This window comes from Montipora foliosa, chromosome 1, assembly GCF_036669935.1.
Source record: "Montipora foliosa isolate CH-2021 chromosome 1, ASM3666993v2, whole genome shotgun sequence".
Lineage (NCBI taxonomy): Eukaryota > Metazoa > Cnidaria > Anthozoa > Scleractinia > Acroporidae > Montipora > Montipora foliosa.
Genome location: NC_090869.1, coordinates 4,524,836 through 4,534,835, shown reverse-complemented (window position 1 = coordinate 4,534,835; position 10,000 = coordinate 4,524,836). Strand labels below are relative to the sequence as shown.

General features: G+C 40.1%; 2 long non-coding RNA genes across 2 annotated transcripts in view; one reads left to right on the top strand and one right to left on the bottom strand.

Annotated features, from left to right (window-relative positions):
- Positions 1-6,195: 6,195 nt before the first annotated feature.
- Positions 6,196-10,000, top strand: part of LOC138001298 (uncharacterized) — a 12,198-nt gene continuing 8,393 nt past the window's right edge. Inside the window, exons 1-2 of the long non-coding RNA XR_011123216.1 lie at positions 6,196-7,674; positions 9,501-9,546. This is a non-coding gene — a long non-coding RNA (uncharacterized lncRNA). The remainder of the gene's footprint in view (positions 7,675-9,500; positions 9,547-10,000) is intronic.
- LOC138001257 (uncharacterized) lies at positions 6,222-9,202 on the bottom strand. Its single transcript, XR_011123215.1, has 2 exons — positions 8,678-9,202; positions 6,222-8,593 (listed from the first exon to the last, which is right to left on the bottom strand). It is a non-coding gene; the product is annotated as an uncharacterized lncRNA (long non-coding RNA).

Here is a 10,000-nt window from a genome sequence, read left to right as displayed (position 1 = left end):
CTCATCTTACCTTAGCAGCCTTCAACTGACACCCGCGGCCTCGGCTTAGCTCGAACATCAATCTATCTATGTGCACGAAGCCACCGACGAAAATTCGATCACGCAAGAGCGAAAGACTGTAAAGAAGTTTTACCACTGAAATACCGCTTTTCCGAAAGAAAAAAAGGTGTACACGATGCTGTTGCTATAAAAAATTCCTGGAGGAAGCAGTGGAACAAGACATCTTCGGCCGCCATTCTGTTCATAATTTCGCTCGCGCGTGTTTCAAAAAAGCATTGGCACAAGTAAATTATCAACCAATCAGACAAAAGTCCCCCTTGCTTCTGCGGTCATGGATCGAGATCGCACGGCGGTGGCCCATTGGTTGAAGGATCTTTGCACTTTGTTGTCGTAATGTTGCCACCCGCTTTTTGGCGGTTTGTTTTTTGCATCTGCAAATAAAATGGGAGTTTGACAACTTTTTGTTTCATCTTTATTCGCGTTTATTTAAATGGGATTACGTAGAAGAAGTGACTTAGAATAACATTTGACGATAAAAACTTGCGACAGAACGTTGCTTTCTGCTCCAAAATGACGCCTGCACTGCAGGCTACACATTTTCTGACATTGCTACTTCTACATTGCTATAATCTATCATAAATGTAACGTTCCCACCAAGTCCTACAAGCCTTAGATTTAATTCACGCCAAATGATTATTTTGCGGATCCTTCCGTTAACTTTTTTGGCATTTCTTATCAATGCATGCCCTACTCTTTGCGACAAGTGTGCGGGTTCTTTTACGTCCCACAGGATTATGAACATTGAAGGGTTGTGAGACGGGACCTTCGGCTTATCGTCCTTATCCGAGAAGACTAGAGAGTCTAACCATTTGCAGATGTAATTACAAAGGCAGCACTTTCTCCTCAGTTATTTAGACCCTGAGTGTTGGTCCTGCCGGAGTTGAACTCACGACCTCCCGCGTGACAGCCCGGTACTCAACCAACTGAGCCACCGGTGCGCGGACCCGCATCACAATGTGAATGCATCACAGTGTTTACTCTGCAAAGGTGTAAAATATTTGGAAATGTGACAGTGAAGAATTATTTGAATGAAAGTTGTTATCGCTTTTGTGCTTCATTATTTACGGTCAAGGTTCCGAGTCGAAAAGGGTTTGATGTGAACTGTCAAAAATGTACATGCATTTAATTGCATCTCTTGTTTGCACGCACGCAATTGAAAATAGGAAGGTTTTTTTGCCTCTGATAGTAAATATGTTGTTTGTTTCAATTAATTTTTCGCTGGAAAAGGATTTTGCCGAGATATTTCCAGCCTTTGTGAACTTTAATATCATGTTGTGTAATTTTCGAGCTTAAGAAATTTGCATACCAGGGTTGAAATGTGAGACGGGAGCATTTTTGTGGTATAGTGTCACGAAAATAAACAGGTCTGTTGGAAGCTTGCTTGAGTTTCAACAAAATGACACCCAAAATCGGCAAAAAAAATCTGACACTGATGAATAATAAAGTAGCTGCTATCCCCAAAACGATGGAATTACCTGGCGATAAATAACCTCGTCTTGGAGAGTAAAGTTTTGACTGTCAACCTGAAGAGTTGGGCGATTGTGATCTTTGTGTTGAATTCGCACATTTCTTGTCAAACTTTATAACTCTTGAAAGAAAAAGAAACTAACAAAAACAAAACACCGGTATCTTGCCATCATTTGACACAGATGCTTCACTGTTTCGCGAGTAAACACGCCGCGGTAACTTCATCACGGCGCCCGCTGAATCCGGTGTCACTTTCCTTTTTGCGCTTTTACTTGTGCAGCCAAAAGTACAATAGCAAAAATCTCCCAAAATGTTTGTCAGTGATCGTAACTTGTTATATTCGGGGTTAAAAATTAATGTTGTTTTCGTGTCATAAATGTTGTTGCTGATGGCAAAATATTTTACTCTCGATCGACCGTCCAGAAAACTTCCTTCTGCTCTTCCCAAAAACTTGTTTGTATCACTATTTATTTACTTTTGCATCAATATTTGTTTCGCACAAAGCAAGCTAACAAAATCAGGTCTTTGCTTGGTCCGCATTTGTTAGCGTTAAAATAGAATTTTCGGTCCAATGCTTCAGTTTTGAGGGGTATATTGTTTTGGTCTCCCATCCAGATACTAACCCCGCTGAACAGGGAAATTTCAGCGAACTTTAGCATAACAAAGATGTCAGATGCTCAGAGGGCACGCTTAAACTTGTGGTGAAAAGAAGTCGTGAGGGAACTTGAAAATTATCAACATGTTAGCCCAGAAGCCAATGTTTCTCGCTTCTCTTTTATTTGTTATTCTTCAGAGACTGGAATGCTGTAGTTCAATACCACACAATTCTGTTCAGTGCCTTCTGATTTCCTGTAACACGTACCACAGGCAACCCAGTGTATGCTTCACGGAAGCATCTCGTCTGTCATTTAAATTTGGCACCGATTACGGCCGATCAATTCAATACTGAGTTGCAACGTTGCTTGTGATTCTGTGGCCTTGATACCCGTCGGTACAAAGGTCACAGTTTTCGAATTGGAGCTGCATCGCATGCGGCTGAAAAAGGATTCTCTGATTCACAAATTCGCACTCTTGGCCGCTGGAAGTCCGGTGCCTTTAAGGTTTACATCCGCCCAGAGCGTTTGCTTGCAAAGTAAGTTCGCAGTTAGTAGTTCTATTGTTTAATCTATCACTTATACGAAGTTCACGCATGGGCTGCTACGTGCCCTGTAAAATTACCCTGGGGCTTAATATAATTATCACATCCTTCTTAACAGTCAATCATCGTTAGCTTTCATTGGCGCCTTGGTTGTTCATGCATGGGCTGCTACCAGTGAGTCAGTACATTTGATTGTTCTCTTCCGCAGTGACTTTTCAGTGGTACATCTGTTTTCTCTGCCATTATCATTTTTCCCTCCTTGGTTGGCAATGTTATGGTTCAGTCATGGGCTGCTATATACGTGCCATTTAATTTTACTTTTCTATTTTCTCTTTTCTCCTATAATTTTTTAATTTTAGAGTGCGAGCTCGCTTATACGCTTTCGCTTGCGGCTGTTGTTCAGACATGGGCTGCTCCGGCCGTGAGCACATTAACTATTCGCGTTGACAAGTATCGTCGTGCTCTTTGCGTGGTCTTGGTGGGGCTGCCACATTTCTGTGGCCTTGGCTTTTTTTCTCGCCCCACCTTTGCTAAACATGCCTTTAATTTACTGCGGTTTTTATTGATTTCGTTGATGATATAACTTGAATAGCCCGCGTTGGTGGCCGAATAACGCCAACATGTTTGTAGTTGTCTTTTTTGAGGTTTCCATGTCTCAGCAAACTTAGTGCGACCACTTGCAAAGTGCAGGGCTTGCTCTACTTAGCAATATTTTATATCAAGGCCGGGGAAAAGTGTCGACATAAAGTATAATGTAGTACTTGTAATGCCCGTATTCCATTAAAATCAAAAAAGATAACACAGCCTCGCTTTACCAAAATGTGGCGGCAGTTGTGGTCGACGAGTCACACACAGTGGAGATGCGGATAGGGAAAAGGCCAGTTGCCGTTGTTTTAAGTTTCTGTGTTAGATATTTCCCTGACGAACGAAACACATTTTCCGTGGAGATGGACGAATTACCGGTACAGAATATTGGGCTACGCTTTACAGCATCTGCATTAGTTGTTAGGAAATTCTGGCGAAGGCTTCCTTCCTTTGTAATTTTTGGGAGTTTCTGCTTCCAGCAATTTGAAATACACATGACATGGTTTACTGTTTATGTCAATGTTTACTTCGGGTGTGCGCTGATTGGCTATTTTTTGACAGCTCGCTCAGCGTGACATCAGGACGCGGCATTCAAAATTCAGAGGGATGCGGGCAGGCTCTCTTTCTGTCACGTCGCAGAGAGAGAGCATGCTCGCAGGCTACTAAATGCGCGGTAGATAGGCTTAAAAAAATATTGTTGGTTTCCCAAACTAACCTCTTTTTACACCAGAATGACTAAACAGCAAGAAATCTTGTCATCGTTATGAAAACTGCTGCCGTATCAAGTTTCAACCCACGTATGCAAATTAGTTCATACTTAAAAACACGATGAAGCCACAGAGGCAGAAAAAAATCTCACAAAACCTTTTCCAATATATTTGCTATTAGAGGCAAGAAAACCTTCTTATTTCATTCAGTGCGTGCATTTTCTGTCGACTCTATTGTTACTTTATAGTTAATAAGTAAACTCCAATTTTGTATTAACCGCCAATTCTGAAGATGTCTGCAGAAGCATACGAAACGTCAAATAAAAGATAATTTGGAATGATGCGTTTGTTCTGATGTTTGTCACCGCTGTTTGTTTATAATGTCTGATAAAACTGAGATGGCCAAAGAAAAAGAGTATTAGATACGTTTCGTTTCTGAGGAAACGAAACAAAAAAAAAAAAAAACTAAGTAGTGTTACGGTTCCTGACTGAGAAGCCCTGGGGATGATGAGCAATGTGTCGCATTCGAGCTCGATCCCCTGGCCTTCTTCTTCCATGGTAGGAGTTACCAGGAGTACCTATTGGATTCCTGGGCTTTTTTGTTTGTTATTTTCGAATTAACCCAAGCAGCACTACTCCTGGGAAAATCCAGTTTCTGCACCTTCAATACCAGCCAACTCAGTGCCCTCTGTTTTTGTGTAACAGGTACCAAAGGCAACCCAGTTTACACTCACGAAGTGTCTAGTTTTTCTCTCTTTGCGCATTGGTAAAAGTCTTGCCTGTCACTCCCCTGCTAAGTGGTATCTTTGTGCATAGAGCCTTCTGCTCGTATTTTCTTAGGATAGAGAGGGTAGTGGAAATGCGTAGATTTCTCTGGTGGACACAGTAGAATGATAAACTTAACCGGCAATGGCGTCGAAAGTCATGTAACGCGAATGGCGTTTTAGTGGATCTCTAGTGGATATTTGAACAAAATATACCCTTATGAAGCTCAATACTGGCAAGTCAATTGGATACTGAACAAGACAGGCGGTGGAATCTTAAAAGCGACGAGTTATGGACTTCGACAACAATCTGTCGCCCGTCGAGCCGAAATCAAAGTCAGCTCCACTTCTAATAGTTTACCAAGTGTGCTGTTATGTAGAACACTAAAACCAAATGGAAAATTCTTTGGTAACTTATGGGTTCAACAAAGACAGAGAGCGAATCGAACACCTTACGTGGATCTGTGATCAACTCTGCATAGTCTTCAGGAAAAGAAAATAATTGGAAATGTGACAGCCAAGAATTATTTGAAAGAAAGCTTGTCGTGTATTTTGTGCTTCATTATTCAAGGACAAGGTTCTTCATGGAAACGGTTTGATCCTGAAATTTAGTTTGTTGCAATATTGCGCATATTTGACACGATTGAGTTTCTTCTCTTCAAGCACGTAATGAAATAGAGGGGGTTTTTGCCTCTAATAGCAAATATGTTGTTTGCTTCAAACAATTGTTCGCTGGAAAAGGTGGCCTTTATGAATTCATCATGTTTTATGACATGCGAGCTTAACTGGATAGTTTTTATGTTATTCAAGGAAAAGGTTCTTCAGGAAACCTGAAGTACATGGTAATTTGACACGATTGAATTTCTTGTCTTCACGCACGTAATGAAATAGGAAGAGGTTTTCGCCTCTAAGAGCAAATATGTTGTTTGTTTCAATAAATTTTTCGCTGGAAAAGGATTCTGTGGTATTTTCTGCCTTTGTGAATTATAATATCATGTTGTGTATTGAATTTTCGAGCTTAAGGTTGAAATGTGATATGGGAGAATTTTTTTAGTATTGCTCTGTAAGCAGGAAGGGTTCACAGGCCTGTTGGAGGCGCGCTTGAGTTTCAACAAAATGAGCCCCAAAATCAGGGAAAATTGTGACGCCGATGAATAATAAAGTAGCTGCTATTTGCAAAATGATGGAATTACCTGTTGATAAATAACGTCGTACGCATCTTGGAGAGTAAGTTTTGACTTTGCATAAACAAATGGTCATTACCTCAAGAGTTGGGCGATTGTGATCTTTGTTTTGACTTCGCTCATTTTAGTGTCAAACTTTATAACACTTTACAGAAAAAAGAAACCCGGTATCTTGCCATCATTTGACACAGATGCTTCACTGTTTGGCGAGTAAACATGCCGCGGTAACTTAATCACGGCGCCCGCTGAATTCCAGCCATGTCACTTTCGATTTTGCGATTTATTTGAACGTAGCAATAATCTCCCAAAAGATAGATAAGATAGATAGATAATGGTTTATTACAGAATCCAACAATTAAGAGGCTCTTCTTCTGTAAAAATACTAAACTAAGAAACCTATAATATGATTCAAAGTGTAATAACAATAATAAATTAACAAATGTAACTTATCAATAAGTATTAAAATATACAATAATGATTATGTGAATTCAAGGCTGATACTTAGCAAACAAATGTTTCTTAGCACTGCGGCAAAAAACTTTATGATCTGAAATGTTTCGTATTACTATCGGGAGTCTATTAAACAGCGTTGCCGCCGAGTGCTGGAAGGTCCTGATTCTTTAGGAATGGAGAATACGGGTGCTGTTGATGATCTTAAATTATAAGCAGTTACTTGATGCAGACTCAGTTTCAGATACTCAGGAAAGCAATATTTGTCGTATAATGATTTATGAGCGAGTTTGAGAATATTGAATTCAACGTTTTCTTTAACTGGTAACCAGTTTAACTTAATAATATCCTCGAGACCTGCAAATTTTCTTATAACAAAGCCAGCACACGCATTCTGTAGGCGTTGGAGACGCTTTTCTTGATAAACAGGCAAGGGATGTCGCTACAAATGTTTGTCGCTGATCGTAACTTTTTATATTCAATATTCGCGGTTCAAAATTAATGTTGTTTTCATGTCGTAAGCATTTTATTCTCGATCGACCATCCCGGAAACTTCCTTCTGCTCTCTTTTATTTGTTATTCTTCAGAGACTGGGATGCTGTAGTTCAATACCACACAATTCAGTGCCTTCTGATTTTCTGTTAACACGTACCACAGGCAATCCAGTGTATGCTTCACGGAAGCATCTCGTTTAAGGAAAAATCTGTCTTTGGGTGTCAAGTTAGTGCCAAAATTGGGCTGCGTCTTATAGCCAAGTATTTTCGCGCAACAAAATCTTAAGATCACAATTTGAGAAGAACTTGTTTAAACAACACAAGAAAAGGACACTACTCCCCTCTATTAACTATGACTAGACACGGAAGACACTAGACACGGAAATTTGCATACGTGCTTAACAGCACGTGCTCAATAACATGATACCCACGACAACAACACAATCGTTCGAACCCTGTTTCGAATGGCATGTACTACGACGGAACGAAACCATCGAAACACACGAAACTGCTATAAAAATCATCGACACAGTCTCGATTACAGTATAAAATTTGACCTCCGGGCTGATTGTCGCTTATAATAATTTATGGAATGGTTTCCTTCAAGTTTCCTGTTTAAGTTGCTGTTTATTCACAGTTTTTGCAGATTCCCTAAGCACACCAGAAGATTCTTTTATTTCATTATTTGTCCTTTATTGCTATGTCACGCAATGATGCGCACACAGCTACCAAGTGAAAATGAGGTTGGAACAGTGCAAAGACCAAGGCAACAAACGGCAAAAATACGAGGCGACAAAGTTATGATAAAAGAATGTTAACGCATTTGTAAGTATTTGCATTTCGAAGAGATAGTTAATGATGGAGACTGAATTTAGCAAGTCTATTCTGTGCTTTTGTAAAAGCGAACAACTGAACAAAACGACTAATTTTAGTTACAGTGAGTACATCAAGAGTGAAAGAATTTCCGAAAATCTCGTGATCTTCGTGGTCATTATTGCTGTTTCGGTTGTTTCGGTGGTTTCGTTTCGAGGTTTCAATGATTTCGGCGGTTCCGCTGCCTTCGTTCCGATGGTTTCGTTTCGGTTTTTCGGGTTTTAGTAGTACAGAGTCTTAAAATCAGGTGATTTACGTTTTTATAGGACAGAATCGATCAGTGAATATTTCGTAAATCGGAAGGTTCAAATAAACGTGTATGCGTTGTATGTTTATCATTACAGGTATGAACTTTTATCGCGGACTTTAATCTTTTGTATTTATGTATCTCTTAAAATGCGTGACTTTTTCACTTTTTTTACGTTACCAAAAAGAGTTCGCATGCCAATTGTGTAAGGATAATTGTTCTCAGATTCATCACATCCTTTTGAGAACTTTCAGTTTTTGCTAAGTTTGGGATGCGTCTTATAACCGAGTGCGCCTTATAACCGCATAACTACGGTAATCTTTTTTGTGTTTATTTGAATGGGTGGTCGAGTCAAATCCAAGGTGTCATTCTTTTAACATCTCACTCTAGCATCTTGGCTGACAAATATCTCTTAAAAAAAAATTTAACATGAAACGGTGGCTCTTTATAAACCAAATCAAAACGATCAATCAATGACAAAACGACGTTTGCCTTGAGTTGTTTTATCGAGGCTTTTTGTCGTTCCTTTTTGCGTTGTTTTTCTTTGTGTTTTTTTGTCTATGTTTCCAAATCCGAGGTGTCATTCTTTCCACATCTCGCTCTGGCATCTTGGCTGACAAATATCTAGTAAAAAAAGTTTAACATGAAACGGTGGCAATTATAAACACCAAATCAAAACGATCAATCATCCAAGAAAAACTGACTTACGACGAACGCCGAGGCCGTGTTGCATATGCAAATTGTTGAGTGTTGCGTTGCTCTTGTCTTAACTTCTTGTCACAGCACGATTGGCACGAACCACAAAGCGTGCCATCTTTTTTTAGTTGTAAATCTTTTTTGACAGTACCGATGCAACCACGAACTTGACAAACGGCTTTTGCTTTGAGTTGTTTTATCGAGGCTTTTTGATGTTCCTTTTTGCGTTGTTTTTCTTTGTGTTTTTGTCTATGTTCCCACTTGCAACGCTGTAGTCGCTTGTAATTCAATAACGTGTGAAGGTCTTGTCGTTGTTTTATCGAGGCTTTGTGTCGTTCCTTTTGCCACTTGCAACGCTGTAGCCGCTGGTAATTCAATGGCAAAACGGCATTTGCTTTGAGTTGTTTTTGTTTCTTTTTGCGTTGTTTTCGGCTACGTTTACACTTGCAACGCTGTAGCCGCTTGTAATTTATTGGCATCTTGAGCGTGTGAGTGTAGAAACTATGAAGGAATATCTGTCTATGATTGACACCACTGGTGGCGGAGCAATTTGGCGGAGCCGGGCACGGGGAGGCTGTGGTCAGCGGTTTCGCCCCAAAATTCCCATACGATTTCTTATGAAAGTGTCACTGAAATGTCTCTCGATTCCCGATAAACCCTGGAACTAGCGATCTGACTGTTTGATTCACGTCACTTGACTAAGAACTCTCTCAGATACGGTGCCCCTATACTACTATCGGCTTTCTTATCTGAATTTTTTATGGGTTTTGTGATTTTTGCTGCTGGATTCAAAAACTGGTACTATGATCAAAAAATCATTTCCTTTTTTCTTCAGATTTTGAAAGTGTGTTTGCTTGACACCTGCCTGGCAAAATATTGAGGTTTGATTATTATCCTAAGGCTGTTTACGTTCAGTGTGAGTTTTGGATTTCACAGTCCGCCATTACTCATGTTCAATACCGACCGGCTGAACCTCAGACGGTTGGATCTCGGGAAAAGTCACGTCATTCACTCAATTGCTTAAAATTTCAGTGTGTAAACGCAGTTTACCGTGTACAGCTGAGCTGTTTCTGGAAAAGTTGTCCAAAAGAAGCGTAAGAGCGTTCGCAACAATGCCGAAAGGTAGTATGGGAGATATTCAATAAAATAAATTCAACTTGTAGTGAACGCCCAGAATCAAAGATGCCACGATCGTCCAGTGAAGAACTACGGTGGCGAGCTATTTGGATGAAAGAGTTCTTAGGATATAGCGTTGATCAAGGGGCAGTACGCAGAGGCTTGTGTTGAAGCTCTCTCTCGCTATCACGATACCAAAACACGTCCAAAAACAAAAGG